The sequence below is a fragment of the Macrobrachium nipponense genome, chromosome 20 (genome assembly GCF_015104395.2).
Source record: "Macrobrachium nipponense isolate FS-2020 chromosome 20, ASM1510439v2, whole genome shotgun sequence".
Lineage (NCBI taxonomy): Eukaryota > Metazoa > Arthropoda > Malacostraca > Decapoda > Palaemonidae > Macrobrachium > Macrobrachium nipponense.
The window spans coordinates 48,960,507-48,981,149 of record NC_061089.1 but is presented as its reverse complement, the minus strand read 5'-3'; positions in this window follow the sequence as shown (position 1 = coordinate 48,981,149).

The following is a 20,643-nucleotide window of genomic DNA, read 5'->3' as shown; positions in this document are numbered from 1 at the left end:
TATATTAATATAGGTATATAACATAAATTTCTATAAGTTACGGTATATATATAGCTACCTATTCATATATAGTATATAGTCATATGTTAATATATAAATAATATAATATATTATATATATTAATATATATTATATATATAGATGTGTGTGTGGTGTGTGTGTGGTGTGTGTGTTGTGTTACAGCTATTAGATACGTTTTGTGTGGGTGAGATTCTTCAGGTAGCAAGAACACCACAAACAGTTGTCGGGTAGATGTAGCATTATACTAGTACACAATACTCCGGTTACACACTTAGAACCTCTGGCGACACCTCGTCGCTAGTATTGTACAGAGAGTAAGTTCATTTGACTTCGTAATAAGAGGTAACGGAGTGGCAGTCTTCCTTAAGCCAATAGAGGAAGTTAATGAATTCATTATAATACGGCTGGGCAGAGTACAAATCGGTGTCTGGGAGTCTATCGTTTCTAATTCACGTTGGTGGATGAGATTCATTTATTCAACATTTTATCCACAGGTGAAAAATAAAGAGGCAGAAATTTACTGTAAAATTTTTAGGCCAAAAATGATTTTTTGAAAGCCACTACCTACTTTGGCAACCTGTCAGTGGGTGCAGGAATCTGCAGTCTCAAACGCTTGTGCGTATGTTCTTCAGTACTGTCTCTGTAGTATATATATTTGAGACTTCTTAATACTATGTGTCATAGTATTAGAAGTCAATGTATTGTCAATGGCTTGGAAATAAAGTCGAAACCGCTCAGGGCCCTTTAAACCCTCCTCCTTATTTTTCACCTGTGGAATGTGATATATAATAATATATAGTATTATATATATATATATATATTATATATATATATATATATATATATAGACTATCCAGATCAAGGGCAGGAATTTCAGAAGCAGAAGACACAGTATCCATTTATTCCAAGGCTTTCGTGATTCATTTATCACATTTACCCACAGGTGAAAAATAAAGAGGCAGAATTTATTGTAAATTTTAGCCAAATGATTTTTGAAAGCCACTCCTACTTTGGCACCTGTCAGTGGGAGGATCTGCAGTCTCAAACGGTTGTGCGTATGTTCTTCCAGGTAAATACTGTCCTCTGGTAGGTATAGTATATTTGTGAGACTTCCTAATTACTATGTATCATAGTATTAGAAGTCAATGGTAATTGTCAATGGCTTGGAAATAAAGTCGAAACCGATCAGAGCCTAAACCCCGCCTCTTATTTTTCACCCTTGGATATGTGATATATATATATATATATATATATATATATATATATATATATATATATATATATATATATATATATATATATATATATATATATATATATATATATATATATATATATATGATGGCCAAAACCAAAAGACTTTAATCTCTCTTCCAGGTTCTATTCGAAAAACACTTATATTTGTTTGTTCACCTCTCTCGAACCCGATGTTCATTGAACCGAATACCATCTGAGTTTTTTTTGTTAGTCTAAGACGTTTTCTCGCCTTGTCGGAGTTTCTTTTGAACGTCGAGTGGTTTCGATGACTCCTTAGGGGCTTAATGGTTCTAAAGTTCTTTGGTGAAGTTCAAGTCGAGATAAAAATAATTCATTACTCGGGAACGACCGCTCACGGTCACAGGCGTGTTTGTGCTGAGGAACGTCGAGGTTTTAATGAATTTGGTCGTTGTTGTTATTGTTCTTATATATTTTCAAGTTGTTGTTCGTATAACTTATGTTGTTGTTCTTATACATTTTCATACTGTTCTTATATATCTACGTATTGTTGTTATTCTTATGCTGTTGTTGTTATACATTTTTATGTTGTTATACATTTTTATGTTGTTATGCATTTTTATGTTGTTCTTGTTATTGTTATTATACATTTTTGTTTTTGTTTTTATTATACATTTTCATGTTGTTGTCCTTATACATTTTTATGTTGTCCTTTTTGTACATTTTTATGTAATTCTTGCACATTTTTATTTTATCTTTATACATAATGTTATTGTTGTTATACATTTTTAATGTTGTTCTTAAACATTTTCATTTTCTCATTTTTATGTCGGGCAATTATACATTTTTCTTGACTTATGTCTCGTGAATTATAAGTAGAAGTCACTGATGTGGGACATGCAGCACAATTCTTTAACTAGAGCTTGCAATTTAAAAACAAATGTAAAGGAAATATTATGTGTTTAAAGCTTTCATAAATAGCACTGAAAATGATAGCTCACATACCCGGTATCAGGATAAGAAGAGTAACTGTCAATTATTATATTAACTGTATTCGAACCCCACAGGTGCTGGCACTGAATTGCAATATTCATCAAATCCGAGTTGATCACAGGAAAGGTGTGAGACTCAAAAACAAGCATTAGACCCACATACAAATAGGGGCGATTTCACAATGGTTCATTTAGTAGTTTTGTTCATGGATTAGTTTTTGGAGTTTTTTTTTATTGGGGGAAGGTGGGGGGAAGGGAATCCTAAACAAACGGTGCAAAAATCTGAAACTAGCATTAGACCCAGATGCAAATCTGGAGTATTTCACAATGGTTCATTTAGTAGTTTTTATTCAAAAATTAGTTGGTTTTTGGGAGTTGTGTGGGGGAGGGGGGGGGGAATTCAAACAAAAGGCGTTAAGACTCAAAAACAATCATTAGACCCACATGCAAAACGAGAGGATTTCACAATGGTTCATTTAGTAGTTTTGTTCATGGATCAGGTTTTGGAGTTTTTTTTTTTTGTGGGAGGGAATTCAAAACATAAGGTATAAGACAAAAAACAAGCATTAGAACCAGATGCAAATCTGGAGTATTTCACAATGGTTCATCACTGAGGCAATAGAATTAAATAATAATAAGAGGCTTTGTAGGGTTTCGTAATTTTTCCCATAATGCAGGTTTTACAATGATTTCTTGATAAGATTTCAAAGTATGTTATTCAATTATCAGTTTTTGGTGTATTTTTTGGGGGTTGGGAAGGAATTCAAAGCACTGTTTATTTATTTGCTCCGTAAGGGGGATAGTGCCGTCAGTGCACCTCACGCGGTGTACTCTCGGCATTGCTGAGGTTCTTCCAACATCCCTTCGGCCCATAGCTGCATTCATTTTACTGTACCTCCTTTCCTACTTTTTCCTTACTTCTTACTTCCACTCTTTTTTAACACTTGTTTCTTAGTGCAGCTGGGAAGGTTACACCTTTCAAACCTGTTGCCTTCAGTATCCCCTTTAGCGCTGAATGACCTCATAAGTCCCAACGCTTTAGGCCTTCGGTTTGAATAAATTGTATGGATTCCATTGTTTATTGATATGCGCTCCCTGTAGCGTGCATTTAATGCTGTATCTTTACTGTATGCATAGAAACAAAGAGTGGAGAATTATTTGCATTCCTTCACAGAGGAGACAGTTCTGTTGCAGAAGGAACTTACTTCCTTGTGTGATTTCTGTCGGTATGACGTCATCCGATGTTACACAATGGTAATTTTCTTCTGTCAATATGACGTCATGGGGCGTTCTACGATGGTAATTCATTCGTCTGTCGATATGACGTCATGGGCTTCCACGTTGCATTATCTGTCGATATGACGTCATCGCCGGTTCTACTGGTATTCATCTCTTATCGATATGCCGTCATGGGACGTTCTACGTTGGTAATTCATTATTCTATCGATATGACGTCATGGGACGTTCTACGTTGGTAATTCATTCTTCTGTCGATATGACGTCATGGGGCGTCCTACGTTGGCAATTAATTTTTCTGTATATGACGTCATCGGCCGTTCTACGTTGGTAATTCATTCGTCTGTCGATATGACGTCATGGGGCGTTCTACGTTGGTAATTCATTAGTCTGTCGATATGACGTCATCGGCCGTTCTACTTTGGTAATTCATTCTTCTATCGATATGCCGTCATGGGACGTTCTACGTTGGTAATTCATTCTTCTGTCGATATGACGTCATGGGGCATTCTACGTTGGTAATTCATCCTTCTGTCGATATGACGTCATCGGCCGTTCTACGTTGGTGATTCGTTCTTCTGTTGATATGACGTCACCGGGCGCTCTACGTTAGTGATTCATTCTTCTGTCGATATGACGTCACCAGGCGTTCTGTCATGACTTTGACAATGGCAATTCATTCGCTTCAGCTTTGACCCTGAAACGACAGTCTTGATTGACGGAGATAACTCTCTTGAACATTAATGCAGAGAGAACAGAACGGAAGGTTTTACGCGCCTCGACTTCTCCCAAGAGGTTTACGGAACGGTGTCAAGTGTCACGCTTTTAGATGGGGGGATCGGGTTACCGATGTCGTCTAGGGTGGAGGGGGTAGGGAGGGTGGGTAGGGAGGGGCTGAAGGGGTGGAGAGAGTGTTAATCGAGCACATTGTTTACTTTGATGTTTAGTATATTTACGTAGTAAATAAGAAAGGTCCAACAAACGGGTTTCAAGCAGGGTCGATATTTTGCTTCTTGGTGTGGAGTCTGTCTGTCTGTCGGTCTGTCTGTCTGTCGGTCTGACTGTCTGTCTGTCTGTCTCTAATTTTCTGTATTTACTTCCAAGTAGTGTCACAATTTTGCTTAGAAAGTTGTGAAGTCTGTCTATCCATCTCCCTGTCTATATTTATATGTCGGTTTAAATCTAATAACATTAAGTTCTGTCTGAATGTAGCAATTTTGTCTGTATACCTGTTTATAAACTTCTATCTGTATACATTACTACCCTAATACTATTCTATTTCATAAGTTAATTAATTTATTTTTCCTTTTTAAATAATTGAGATCTCTTCTTTCTGTATTTCCCTTTACCTCCTCTTACTCCTTGCTAATGAACACCACATTCTTTGGAAGCTTAAATTTCAAGTCTATGGCCCCTGTGGGCTTTTTCCATATGATTAGGCCTCATCTCCTGAATAATAATGATAATAGTAATTAGTCATTTTGTCTGTATCTGTCCATCTATTCATCTTTTACTCAACACCACACATCACCCATCCTGATAACAATGTTGCAATTCTTGAGTATTATTCACCTAATGTAGTATTTTTTTTTTTTCATAAGAGAACCAGACAAATCATTCCGACCTTCGGCATCTACCAGAAAATGGGTCAATAAAGACTTGAAATATGAAAGAGCTGTAATCCTATGATTGTTCCCTGGGGCTTCCGAACTTTTCAGTGGAATCGTCGATTTTGTGTTCTGATACTCGGAGTCGTTATGTTCCTCTAAGAGAAAGCCAATAGAAGGCCATTTAAAATCAGGTGTGTGGGGACAAGTTTAGATCATTTCAAAAACTTATGATCAAGTGTTTCTTGCAGTTAATGTAACTCCGTTGCAAATACGCGAGAGCAAGTAAAAATGGTTAGCAAGAATAAAGACTAGGTGATGAATAAAAATTTATTGGTTACCTTTATCATACGTCTATGTACTTGTAATAACTGCAATGAATACTTAACTTCTCTGTTTCCATGTACTTTTTGGATACGCTTGTCGCTACAAAGCCTTGGATCAAAATGAAAAAGAAATGAAGAAAACCATCTGCCATGGTGACATTGAGACCCAGGCTTGATAGATTGGGGTTAATTTTACCTCATTATAAATACCCGCCCACATTATATATATATATATATATATATATATATAACACACACACACATATATATATATATATACACATACACACACACACACACACACATATATATATATATATATATATATATATATATATATATATAGATATACTCAAGAGCGCGCGCGCGCGCACACATACACAACCACCACAAAATATATATATATATATATATATATATATATATATATATGTGTGTGTGTGTGTGTGTGTGTGTATAAATGATGAATCCGCGTTTTACGCACACACAAACACACACACACATCACATAAAACACCATTTCACATGGCACAACGAAAGGAAACGACCTTGGGCCTGATTCCTCTCAATAGTTCTTGTGACAGAAATCTGAATTGTTTACCTTTTTGAGCCGGCTTCGCCGGAGATTTACGAGGGAAGACGCTTCAAAAAGAATGGGAAAATGTATTCCACTTTTTGCTGCGGCGTGTTTTATCTGGGAGATTAAAGTGAAGGCATTCCGAGGCTTTTATTTTGATCTTTTACGAAGCTGAAAAACCTGCGAATAACATTTTATGCTTTCTTGGGAATTTGAGGAACGGCGGAATCATTCTCGTGGTGTTGCCTTTTTGAAAGGGCTTTCGCCGTGTGCTCATCTCGTTTGAATAAACGCCAAAGAGGGCATTTGTTTATTGAATAAACTACTGTAAATTTAATTTTCGTATGTAAAAGAAGAGAGAATGGGCAAAAAACACGGTAAGATATTATATAAAATTGCAGAAAGTAAGTATCAGAGAGAGTATATGGATGGAAACTTGTGTTTGTAATACACGGATTTGCAGTATATCTAAAATATTCATATTACGACAATACCCGATCACATAAGACCATTATACAGATATCATCTTACCATTTCATAGCCGTGCTTTAGAAGGTGGAATAGTACATCAAAACACTTATACGCCATTAATCTGTATATTCATAAGGCCTGAGCGTTGTTCGTATTATTTTCTCTTCTATCTCCGTGTAAAGATTGGTTATCATAATTATGGAAAAAGAGACCAATATCTCTTAATATATTTCTAATATAATAGAAAAGACGAAAAAAATGCGAAAATAAATATTTATAATTTCAGTTGGAAAGAGCAACAGATAATACGTATTATCTCGAGTATTTGCTGTTGCTAGTGAGAAGTTTACGATTTCGTAAAGAAAATGGTTGAGTATCTGTCTTGCCTTGGATTTGTGGTTAGAATCCATTCTCTCTCTCTCTCTCTCTCTCTCTCTCTCTCTCTCTCTCTCTCTCTCTCTTCTCGGTTACCCTCCTTCTAAACCGGTATCTTCTTTTTTTCTTTAATAAGAGGAGATATGTCAAATTTTTTCCTTCAGTTAGTTCAGGTAGTTCTCTCTCTCTCTCTCTCTCTCAATTATATATAAGTTATTCATACATGTAAGTATATATATGCACATATATATTTATCATGTTCATATTTAATACTTGAATAATTGAAATAATTAAATATATTAAACTAACGTTTCCTATTTTTGGCCTGTGGCTACAGAAATATGCAATATATATAACGTTGCCCTCGTGTTAAAATATTCGGAGACCCTTGCTATAAGCCAAAGACCACGGTAGGAAAAGTAGCCCAGAGCAGAAAAAAAATTGGAAACAAGAATCATGTTTGTTCTGAGAACATGAAACCCACTTAATTCAATCTGCGAATTGTGGCTCGCTCGCTGCCGGAGCCTGAGATCTGATGTCTTTCGATATCGAAGAGTGATTTGATTTGCTGGCCTGTTTAGAGGTTTCGCCAGTTACATCTTACGAGGTTTCAACTCTGAAAACGTCATAAGCTTACGGACTGCATTTACGAAGTATGCCCCCTCGTGGCTGCATGCAAACAAAATACATGGGTGTTAGTTTAGAAATATACTTTCTTGGTTATCAAAAATGCACTTTAAGCTACGTTATTGGGAATACTACGGTAAATATGATACAGTGAATGGACAAATCCACGTAAATACCTGGGTGCATCTTGCATTTTTCCTGATAAATTTTGCTTGGAGCGACTGAATTAAGTTCAGATATGGTATCTTGATTCAGTTTCAAGTGTGGTACATTTCTCTGTGCCCCAAGGATTTTAGGTTAAGTCCAAGGTTAAAGGATTTTGATTGTCTGTTAACTTTGGTCACTTTGTTGGTAATATTTTCAAACTTTGTATGTTGTTCAGCCAGCAAGGTAGACAGAATATCATTTACCCCAGCTTCAGAATCGCGTAAACAAACTGGAGAAATCCTTTTTGTCAAGGCATAATTTTTTCATGCAAAGGTGTTTGTTTCTCGAACACTGTTGACACATCACTTTTGAAGTCAAAGATAGTTGAACATTACTAGAGTAAGAAGTCAAAGTAATTGTTAATTTCGTTTCCTTAAGCGAATTACAAAGACTAAGGCATTTTACCTAAATTTCGTTTCTTCAGTTAAAGTAAAAAAAGAACTGCAACACATTATAAACTGCTTTAGGGAATTACAATTAAATGTGAAGACTGTCAGCATTAAGAGGAAATTGGAACAAAAAATTTTCTACCGTCTCATTCGTATTTCCATTCGACAGTTCAAAATCAATGATGGGACGAGTATTGTGAAAATTATAGGTACGCGAGTGTGGGCCTAAGTATATTCATGAATTCAGTTTACTGGAAGTAATATAAAATACTTGAGAGTGAACCTAATTACACTCACGAATTTAATTGTATGTGTAATGTGTATTGTGAACATCATATATAAATAACCGTTTTTGACAATTCAAAATCGAAGAAAAAAATAAAAAGATAAAAATAAACCAACAAATAACTAGATAAATAAATACAAAGCAAGCAAGCACTTTACGTTCTTTTGACAGAACGTGGATGGCGGTCGCCAAGGTCCCTCTACACTTGGCGATTTTTTTTTTTTTGTTTAATTTTTTTTTTCGTGAGCCGAATTGACAAATTCCTTCGCTTTCCGAAGGTAAAAGAAATACTTTTCGTTTTTTATTTTGAGGGCGATGTTTGAAGATATTTTACGGCTCTCGTTCCGAACTTTATTACTATATCGGCTAGCTAATAAATAAATAAAGCCTCACACACACACACACACACACACACACACACACACACACACATATATATATATATAGTATATATATATATATATATACTCTATCTCTCTCTCTCTCTCTCTCTCTCTCTCTCTCTCTCTCTCTCTCTATATATATATATATATATATATATATATATATATATGTATATATATATATGTATATATATATGTATGTATATATGTGTGTGTGTGGGTGAGTGTGTGAAAATCAAGATCGGTTGTTGTGAAAAAATCTGTGAAAACTTCACAATTTGCAAATACTCCCCAGAACTTCAAAAAAGCATAGTTTGCGACTTCCAGTGATTTTGAATTTTGCCTTTGGGGGCCGGGGGGATGGGGTCACAGCGCACTTGAAAGTGCGTCCGGAAGTCAATATTGAATTACTTCCTCCTTTGTCTGTTTTCATTTGATTTGCCTCTCTTTTAGTGCTCATCCTTTTGGAAGCTTCGAAAGGAACCTTTCCTTTGGAGAAGTGTAAAAAAAGAAGGGTAATTTAGATATGATTTTTACTATAGATTTGCAATTAAATTCATGAATATACTTAGGCCTACACTCATGTATTTATAATATTTACAATCAACATACAATTAGGTTCCTAGAAAACGTACAGAAGCAATTGGAACTGGAGTATTAAATCTAGGCTGAAGGCCAGGCGCAAACACCTGAGGTCATTCAGCTTTGAATGGGAAACTAGAGTAAAGGAAGTTTTAAAGGAGTAACAAAGGAAAACTTGCAAGTGCTCTGTAAAACAATTGTTAGGAGAAGGTGGAAAGTAAGATGGAAGAAAGAGAGAAATGAACGGAGGTTGGCTTTAGAGGCGGAAGTGACGCTGCAAATAACCTTGAGTAATGCCTACAGTGCACAGCGTGAGGTACACCGATGGCACTACTCCTCCCCCTTTATGGGGGTACAGAAATGATTAATTTCGATATTTCAAAACATACATTTAAAGAATTAGTCTCTGATTTTAACGTTGTTTTAAAAGATATGAATCGTTTGATACGGGCAGAGGACTACGTAAAATTCCATAGGGTAGTATTACAGCAATTTCCACGGAGGTCTCTCGCTCCCTCCCTCCCTCTCGGTGTGTGTGTGTGTGTGTGTATGTGTGTGTGTGTGGAATGCCAGACCTTTCCCTTGTAACTGCAAAGGTTATAGGACACCGGGAACGAAAAAATATTTCGAAAATCGAGAAGTCGAAGGGATTAAAATCTTAAAGTATGCGGGTTCATCATCCCTCACGTGCTCTCTCTCTCTCTCTCTCTCTCTCTCTCTCTCTCTCTCTCTCTCTCTCTCTCTCTCGTTTGAAGAATGGAATGGTATGTTGGATCTTCATGTTGATCAAGGCAAGATTATATTTTCGATTTTTGTATTTTCTAATATTTTCAAAATTTTGCTCTTACTACTCGTGCTACCATTGCAGCAGCATCGAATGACCTATATAAAATTAGAAATATAAGATGTATGGAAATATCATAATGTTATGCATAAGTCTTTTTTTCCATTTTTTTCATTTTTACTACTACTATTTCAGCGAATGACCGATGTAAAACTTGAAATTGGAAATGTACTGAAAAGTTATAATTTTATGAATGGGACGCTCTTGTCGTATGCCAATATTTCTATGATTTAAGTGATTGAATTACGTGATGCATAGAGGATACAGTATGAGTGCAAGGATACATTAGAAGTGATAAGAATACATGAGGAAAAATATTAATTGTTTAGTCGTACTGAAATATCATATGGTTATATAACTTTCAAGTTAACATTTTATTGAGAAGACTTTTATCTATCCTAGATTCGAGAATTTAGCAATACCAATAATGATAATGGGAGAGAGAGAGAGAGAGAGAGAGAGAGAGAGAGAGAGAGAGAGAGAGAGAACAGTGAAATAAAAATTTTATCTAAAAGTTGTATCGATCCTAGATTCGAGAATTTGGCAATGTCAGTGATGAGAGAGAGAGAGAGAGAGAGAGAGAGAGAGAGAGAGAGAGAGAGAGAGAATCCTCCTCCATTTGAATAACTGCGACCGCTTCCGGCACTCTTTTTATTTTTGTCATTAACGGGGTGAACTTGAAACTTGTAATTTGACCGTTGCCATTTCGATAAAGGTTTTGAAAACGAAGAAAGTTTAAACCTAAACGAAGACTGTAATCTAGACGGGTAACCTTCCCGAGTTTCCCGACTGAGTTGTGCGATTATATGATTACGAAAGCATCGACCTGAGCGGCAGCTCCACACTTCCTGGAAACGCCAGATCAAATCTTCATGTTCTGGTTACAGGTATTTAATGTAATAGCTTCCTTGAATACGCTTTGCTTCCTTTTCTTTGGGGATATTATTGTTATTATTATTTATTACTATTATTAGTATTATGTTATTATTATTATTATTATTATATTATTATTATTTTTTACTTGATTTGTATTTTTATTACGTTCTATGCATATGATTAAAACCCGTTTTAAAAATGGTATATATATATATATATATACTATATATATATATATATATAATAATATATATATATATTTGAGTATACATTTGTATCTATGTATATGTAGGTAGTGTAAATGTATGTGTATACATATATATACATATATATACATATATATTATATATATATATATATATATATATATATATATATATATATATATATATATATATATATATGTGACGGTACTTACTTACGTACACAGATCTAAGGTAACGTGTGCCGACACTGGAGGCTATACTTTGGAGAATTAGCAAAAAGGGTTCTAATTTTGGATGAGAAATTAAATTGATATATCCATACAAATTACGTTTTATTCTTCGTTAGGGATTCTTACAAATGTTTTCCACCTTCTGAGTTACTGGGCTTTTGGACTGATAAAACTTAATTGGCACTTGTTGCAATTACGAGTCTATAGGCACGAGGGAAATTTACTGAGTATTGATTGTCACTTTCACTGTCTTTGATTGCTTCGCACACCACACTTTTGCACCTGTTCTTCTTCTGGGGATTCTTCTTGTCTTTTCTCCCTCGTCTCTGACCTGTTGCTGCGCCACTGGTTCTCCACGTTTCCCCTCTTTGTCGTTATCTTCTCTCGACTTCTCTGTTCCCCTTTTTTCTCTGCTCTCTCTCTCTCTGTCTTGCCTTTTTGTTAGGATGAAGTCTCCTTGGCACCGCCTTTGGATTTTTCGGATACTGACTGGGTGTGGCATTTTCTGAAAGACTTTTTGTGTCTTAGTGGCTACAGACATTATACAAGACCGCCTTCCTGTCATGTCTTTTACAATGATTCGTAGGCTCTGAATTTGTATACGCCTCCTTCTTCATGTCCTGGCTTCTTGGGGGCGTATCCCTTTAGTAACCTCATAGGTCATTCGTTGATACTTCTTTTGGGCTGTCTTATGACCAACACTCATGGCTTTTGATTCGTCGAAGTCCTTAGGTCTATCTCGAGAGGGTGGAGCACTTAAGAGTTCGGCACTCCCCTCCTTTGAACAACGGGTCATAGAATTCCTTTTTAACGTATGCCAGATGGCTCTCTCTGACCTGTTCACGAAGGGAACGGTGATTAGTCATAGGCGCTAATGAGAGTAGTTTCCAATTTCTCGAATAGGCCTGGTAGATATCGCTCGTCGCCCATAATCTCTTGTTGGTCACTAATCGCTGGTACGGACAGAGGCTTTTTGGGGGAGATGAAAACCAGTGATGTCTGATGGCTAAAAGCCTAATGTTTGGAGTAACAAAATCTCTTCGCTAAGAAAATCATTATCTTATTCCCTTTCCCTTTTCTTCCTTATTAGTCCGTTTTCGTGCCCTTTTCTTAAGTATTATTAAGTTATTGTCTTTTTGGAATAACGACACTGTGCCACACTATTACAGTCTCGGCCCGCTACCTCGCTGACATCCGACAGCGTTAACTAAGCTGAAGTAATATTATACCTACCAGAGGACTCTAACTTATGCTTCTTGGAAATCATATTGAAAATTCAACTTAAAAAAACATCAAAAGTGATGTAAACATGAGCAAATCCTTGATTAAGTACGTTAAGGGCAACAATCAAAATTGAATGTAAACATGAATAAATTCTTGAGCAAGTAACATTCAGAGAAACGTAAAAAAAAAAACTGAATATGAATATGAACAAGTACTTGATTAAGTTATATTAAAAGAATCATCAAAGTGAATTCAAAGATGAGTAAATCACATTAAGAAACATGAAACTGAATGCAAACAAAAATAAATCACCAAAACCAAGAAAAACTGAAAGTTAAACATACATAAGCCCTTAAGTCACATAAGTTATATAAATGCATGGTAGAAGCAAAAAATAATGGTAACTATCCAAGTTTACAGTACATGATTGGTTCAGTCCTCAGTCCTATTCTATCTAGGTGGATATCGTTTTTCTTTATGGAAAAATAAATTTCGTTCTTCTTTGATGACACTTGATGGCTTCTTGTTTGCTGCGACCTGCTACTTGGGAGACAAGTCCTTGGAGAAATATCCTTGTGTATTTGTATGCAATAACAAGTGTGTCCTTGACTTCCTACTGAGATTGTGTATTGTGTTTATGCAAAATTTCATTAGACATTCTTACTGTAATTTCTGAGTAACCTTGTACATTAAACAATATAACTTCACTGCTTGATACTAAAACAAAATTGGCAACTCGGTTAAAGGAACCGGTTAGTGGTTAATACTTGTAGGTTTCTTCTACTGTGACAACAATTAGTTAGTTTTCACCAATCAATATCTTGTTAATAAGTTTTCAACGATTAACATCTTGTTGAGTAAGTTTTCAACAACTACTATCTTGTTAATGAGTCTTCATCAATTAACTTCTTGTTAGTGAGTCTTCATCAATTAATAACTTATTAGTAAGTTTTCATCAATCAACATCTTATGGATTTGAACAAAATAAGTGTATTAATTACCCCTTCAATATCTTAGTCATTTCTGAAACGAATTCTCTTATCCTAAAATTTCTTATTGTCTATCTTAACCCATCTTATTTATTCTTTTACTTCTAAGAATGTTCTTATGGAACGATTAAACTTAATATACGTCTTAAATTCTTATATTGCGCATTGAATCATTTCTTACATACAAATAATTCCCTTCAAGTCAAAATAAATTTGAAGTTAGTGCACTTAACTCAAAAAATTGCTACAAACCAACTAATTAAAGTAAGAATTGCAACAATAAAAGATTATTCCTAAGTCGACCGATGAAGGTAAAAAACTTAGCAATAACGAAATCAAATAAATACATGGGCGAATAATGGGATAATTAATGGGTTTGTTCTTCTGTTTCTTGAAAATGTGGACTCTTCTATTTCTTAGGTTATATCTAATTCCTTCTTCTGGAATTTCTTCTGACGTCTCTGTCATTTCGGATTCTTCAACTTCTTTGGTTCTCTTGACCTTGTCCTTGTTTATCCAAAATTCTTCTTCTTCTAATGATTCAGCATATGTGGAAGGCATTTGGTTATTCATTTTCTTAACCTTATCTTAGTTTCTTGTACGTCTACGACCTTGTATGGTCCTGTGAATTTTGTGGCTAACTTATAATTAATACCCCTTCTTACTTCCTTCTTAATATAGACTTCATCCCCGTTTCTTGTAGTCTACAGGCCTTAATCCTTCTTGATGCTTCTCTATCATATTCTGCTGGGCTTCTTCTAGATTCTTGTGCAATTGCTTGTGGATTCTTTACAGTTTCCGATTCTTATCTTCATGATATCTTCAGAGTAATTAGGATGTATTGGCTGATTCAGCCATGCATAAGGTAATCTGGGTTCATATCCCATCAAAGCTTTTATGGGAGTTGCTCGAATACTCGTATGATGCCTTGCATTTAATGATAATTTGGACTAAAGGTAATTGACATCCCAGTCAGGATCCTGTCCTACTGTGTGACGTAATACGTCTAAAACCTTCCTGTTATCTTTCTACCAAGCCATTGCTAGCTGGGTGATACGGCTGTATCGCTACCTTATCTACTTTAAAGGCGTTACAATTTCTTGAACTAACGAGTTGTTGAACTCGGTCCCATTATCAGAAATAATGAGCTGTTGGGGCAGATATCTGCAAAATATCTTATCGAAGAGAGGCTGTTGCACAATCCTTGGCGCTTTTACTAGTTAGTGGTACCAACTCTGTATATCTCGTGAGCGCGTCGATACATACTATTTAGTATATTCTTATTCCCTTTACTCGTGGTATGAAGATTAGTGATAAGATCAATAGATACTCTTTCGAAAGGAGTCTGTGGGATAGGATATTTCCCTAGTGGTACTTCCTTGTCTGTTCTTCCCTTGTAGCTGTTGCATATATTGCAGCTTTTCACATAATTACTAACATCCTTGTGAATTCCCTTCCAATGGAAAGTTCTTTGGATTAATCTAATTGTCTCATCCCTTCCTGGGTGAGCTCTCATGTCATCATCGTGCATTAGCTCAATGACCTTGTTTCTTAGACTCTTAGGTACTAATCTTTTGTGCAGTACACCTAGAAATTGACCAAATGGGTCATATTCGTGACACATCCAAATTAATACGCCATCTATGTCCGTTAATGCATCTGTGGGACATCCAACCTTCCTACCTAGTTCGGTTAATTCTTGTTGGCTGTGTTTTCTTTCGTTTCTAACGTATTTGAACAGTTTCCCTTATATCTTCATCTCTTTCTTGTTCTTTTATGAAATTTTGTTTTCCGGGAAAGCTCCTCTGTATAATGCATGGTGAGTACATTTACGTCACTGCACATTGTTTCAATCTGTTCTTCTTCTTGACTTATCATATTTATACTATCACCTTGTGACACATATCTTGATAATGCATCTGCTACCTTATTCGTCTTCCCCAGGGACATATTTCACCTCTATATCATAATCTTGGGCTGTCATGAACCACACGGGCTCTTCGTCAGAAAAATTAGGGTTCTTTAGCATTTCTACTGCGGCTGAATGATCCGTAAACACGGTTATCTTGTAACCAAAAATGATATATCTGAAATGCTTTAAAGCGTCTATTATAGCTAGAGACTCGAGGTCTGTTACTGAGTAGTTCACTTCTGAGGGCTTCAATTTCCTACTGTAATAAGCTATGGCATTATACTTATTATCTTGTCTTTGCATTAAACATGCTCCTATACCAATGCGGCTTGCGTCCGTGGCTAAAAGAATTCTTTGCCAAAGTCTGGGAAGCCCCCCCCCCTAAGCACTGGGGGATGTGTAATCTTTCCTTCAATTCATCAAATGCTTCTTGCTGCCTACGTATGTCATGTAAATGATACGTGTTCCTTTAAAAGTTCAGTTAGTGGAGCTGATATGGCTGCAAAGTTCCCTATGAACTTGCGGTAAAACCCTGCTACACCTAAGAATGACTTTACGTCCTTCTTGCACTGAGTGTAGGATATTCCCTAATCGACTTAATCTTTGCGTCGTTTACTTCTCTACGCCCCTTTCACTTAGTGTATGTCCAAGGTAGTCTATTTTCCTTTTAAGGAAGTTACATTTTCTTTATTTTAAGCTTCAGGTTGGCTTTTCTTAATCTCTTTAGGACTTCTCTGACTAAGTCTACATGTTCCTCTATAGTGTCTGTTGCTATTACCAAATCATCTATGTAACAGTGTACATCCTTGCCTAGTAAATCGCCCAAAATTTTATCCATTAATCTTACAAAAGTTACCGGGCTTGACTTTAGACCAAAGGGCATTCTTACATACTGGTATCTGCCGTTACTAGTGGAAAAAGCAGTCAAAGGTTTACTTTCTTCGTCTAGAGGGATTTGCAAGAATCCTTGCAATAAATCTATAGTGGTGAAGTACTTCTTGGACCCTATAGTGGCGATAAGATCTCGCATTGACGGCATTGGATAAGGATCATTTTCAGTAATTTGGTTCAATTTTCTGAAATCAACAACTATTCTGTAAGTTTTGTCCCTTTTTGGAACTAGCAAAAGTGGAAAAGACCATGGGGATTTAGATGGTTCTATTATTCCTTGCCTATTCATTCTTTGTACTTCTCTTTCAATGATCTCCTTCTGGGAATGTGCTACTCTGTAGGCTGGTATGTAGATTGGCTTTGTGTTTGATGGAATGTCTATCTTGTGCGTTATTTCGCGTGTATTTCCCAAGGTGTCGCCGTCTAGAGCGACTATATCATTATATTCGCACAGTAAGTCTATGAATTCTTCTCTAACATGGTTTTCCTTAATGTCCTTTAAATGAGATCCTATTTTAGCTCTTCTCAGTTTTATGTCCTGAGCATAATTTTCATTTCCTTTACGGATCGCGGCTACCGTTTCCCTTTCTACAACTCGGATAGGTATGGCGTATACTTCTGCTAGGCCTATCTCTGTACCTGGTGTTAACTTAACCTTTCCTCCTCTGTTATTCGTAATCTGTAACGCTATTTTGCCCTGTCTGACTTCATGTAAACTAGAAGAATAATGTATTCCATTTACTTGCGACTTTTCAGTAAGCGTGAGAATTTCCTTCCCTTCAAAAATTGGATTTACTGTACATTCTACCACGTACTTTCTCCTGGTTTAAGTCTTAATTCCTTTCTAACTTTAAATAAGTGCATTGATTTGATTCTAAGAGGTTAATGATCTGTGTGAACTCGTGATGCATTCTGGATATCTTCCCTCTGTCTTATCCTTCTTTAAGATACCTTTCAGTGTGGGATTCTCTTGAGTCTGGGTTCTTTTAATTGACTTGCATAATGGTATTCTAGAAATCTCACGACCGTTGTTAATCACTAGTTGTTCTCTAGGGGCATCAATGCTTATCCCTTGTCTAGCCATAGTTGGATAACCTATCAACAAATGAGCAAAAGCTAACCGTATATCTCTGGCTACCAGAACATTTTCTCATAGAGGCAATTCCTAGCCTAAATGGAAAATCTAACTGTCCAATTACGTGGATATCATTACCCGGACGTACGGTGTGATTCTACAATCTACTGCTGGATTCAAACTTAAGTGAGAAAAATACAACCGATACACCTTTTCTGACATTATATTCTTAGGACTACCTGTATCAAAGAATGTAACAATAGGTTTCTCTAGACCGACATGTGCAGGAAATAATGGTCTATAATTATATTCATTCCCTACATCAACTTTGCTAACCTGTGTAGCTTGACTTAGCCTTGACATTCCGGACGTTCTCTCTGTTATAGAGGAAGATTCATTGTACCAGTAAGCAGAAAATTTCCCATTGCGTCGTCCGACATTGACTGAAATGGTTGATACCCTATACTTGCTGTTTGATTAGCATACCTATTTGGGGCTGAATCTCTATCTCCTCTAGCTGGGGGAGATTGACTATTGTTTCTACTTCTGCCTCTCGACTGAGATCTACCTCTAGGAGCTGAAACAAATTTATTTCTGCATTCTCGAGCACTATGTCCTGTTCTCTTATGGAAAGGACAGAAGGCCATCCCTCGGCAGTCACTGGCATAATGTCCTCTCTTCTGACAGTTATAACATGTGACTGTCGAAAATCCTCCTTGAGAAGATTTACCTGGTATCTTATTCTGATTTCTAGATGGTGTCCTAGATCTATTTGGACCCTTTTCTTTTGTTTTTGTCCTATAGCGACTAAAGGTCTGGTATATAGGATTCCCTTCAGGTCTTCTACCTAGGATTTTTGTTTCCTCCTCTTCGATCTCTGCTACATCATCGGATGTCTCCCACTTACGAGTCATCCTTGCAATAACTTCCGTTGGCAGGCTTCCAATCATTATTGCTAATCTAAATGTTTTTTTAACATGACTCATTAGCATTTTTTGCTTGCCTCCTTCTACCTCTATCCAACCTGTGGATTCCATGAAGTTACCCCATTCATTCATATTGTTATACAGCTGAGAGCTAAACTCTTGATAGCGTCTTTCGTCTAACTTAAATTGACGCACTATCCTTGCCAAGCTAGTAACTGGATCTCTTTCACCAACTGTGGAATAGACCTTCCTAAAATACCGTTTCAATTCTTCCCAATTCTTAAGATCTCGGTAAGTCTCGGAGTGGACGTACCGTTCTAAGTCTCCTCCGGCTTCCAAATCAAGATAACTCTTGGCTTCAATAAGCTTTTCTCTATCTGTCCCTGTTATTGCTATCTAGGCGTGTCTCCACTTGCTCTATCCAGTTCTCTAAGTTACAAGCTAACAGACCATCCTTTCTTCCGCAAAATTTAGCTATGTGATTAATCACATGTCCCTTATGTGTTTCCATTACTGCTGCGCTCGAATTCGCGGACTGTGTACCTTCCGGCATGGTTAATTTCCTTGTTTGACTTCTCGTGAGCACAGGCGTTCTTACGTTCTGATAAGGATCGGTCTCCTTTGACCATCGACTCGTTAATGGAAATTTTCTAAGTATGAGTATCATTAAAAGTATCAGAGTTATGACAGTAATATCCCAAAAAGAAAATAATGATAATGACAATAAATTGTTTTTTCTTAAGTATTCGATCACCAAAAAAAATAAAAGAATCTTCCCCAGAAATATTCTCAAAGTCTTACGTTACCGGTAAGCGATTCTTAAATAACAACAAAAACCCTCTTAACTGTACTGGTAAAACGATACTGAAACTGACCGTAAAGTGTGCGCTAACGAGAGACCTCCCGTGAATTACCCTTGTTATCCTAAACAAACAAAATAAAAACAAGTAAACATTCATTCGACGTAACAAGTAAAAGCAAATACTAAACAAAAAAATCAAAGTATAAGAAATCACAAAAAACAACCAAATCACAAAACAAAAAATAACATAAAATGACACAATCAAATTAAAATTAAAATTTAGAGTTATTGGTTAGTAAATACAAATGTTCGGGAAAAGGTCTTAGTAGCTGATTAGTTATAATTAGTAAAATGGAGAAATATCGTAGTTTTCGTTGCCAAAAAAAAGTTAGTGTGAAAAACTTTTAATCTAGAAAATACCAGAAATTGTCTAACTGAAATGTTAATCGCGTAATTTACTTTTAATAGAGTTTAATGTTATGTAAGTGTGGGGACGTTTATTTGGACTTAACTTCTTTCGTCTTCTTCGGCACCCGGGTTTACGTCTGACCGCTTGCGTTCGCCTACCAGCGCGTTGAATGATGCGTTTGTTTAGCATCTGCGGGTAAGGGGACTTCTCTCTCTCTCTCTTCTTTCCTCCTCAGAGCAGGATTGCGTTGATTGATGCGTTTTGGGACCGTTTTCTTTCCTCCTTGATATTTTTCTTCATGCTTTCGACATCTTGTTCTTCGGAGTGGAGTTTTTCTTCGTGGAGTGGGGGTGGGGGGCTTTTTTTTTGGATGCGCTTTTGTTATTGTTACGACTCGCTAACTGTCCTTGTATTTGGGGAAGCACTGATAAACTGTCTTTGGGGAGAACTTTCTTTTTCGAGTGGCGTGAATGGGATTGAAATCACTTATGCCGACGCTAAACTTTTGATTCTGTTTCGCTGCCGCTGTTTTTAACTGCCATTCGTGTCTTCGTATCACGTCGCTAACCAACATTTCTTTGCTGTCTCTTTTGTCTCTTCCTATCCTTACCGCTCGACATCAATTACTCTTGTCACTATATCAATCTTTATCTCATCGTATCCCACCGCTGCCACCAATTTTCTGTGGCGGTACTTACTTTCATGCGCACAGATCTAAGGTACGTGTGCCGACACTGGAGGCTATACTTTGGAGAATTAGCAAAAAGGGTTCTAATTTTGGATGAGAAATTAAATTGATATATCCATACAAATTACGTTTTATTCTTCGTTAGGGATTCTTGACAAATGTTTTCCACCTTCTGAGTTACTGGGCTTTTGGACTGATAAAAAACTTAATTGGCACTTGTTGCAATTACGAGTCTATGGCACGAGGGAAATTTACTGAGTATTGATTGTCACTTTCAC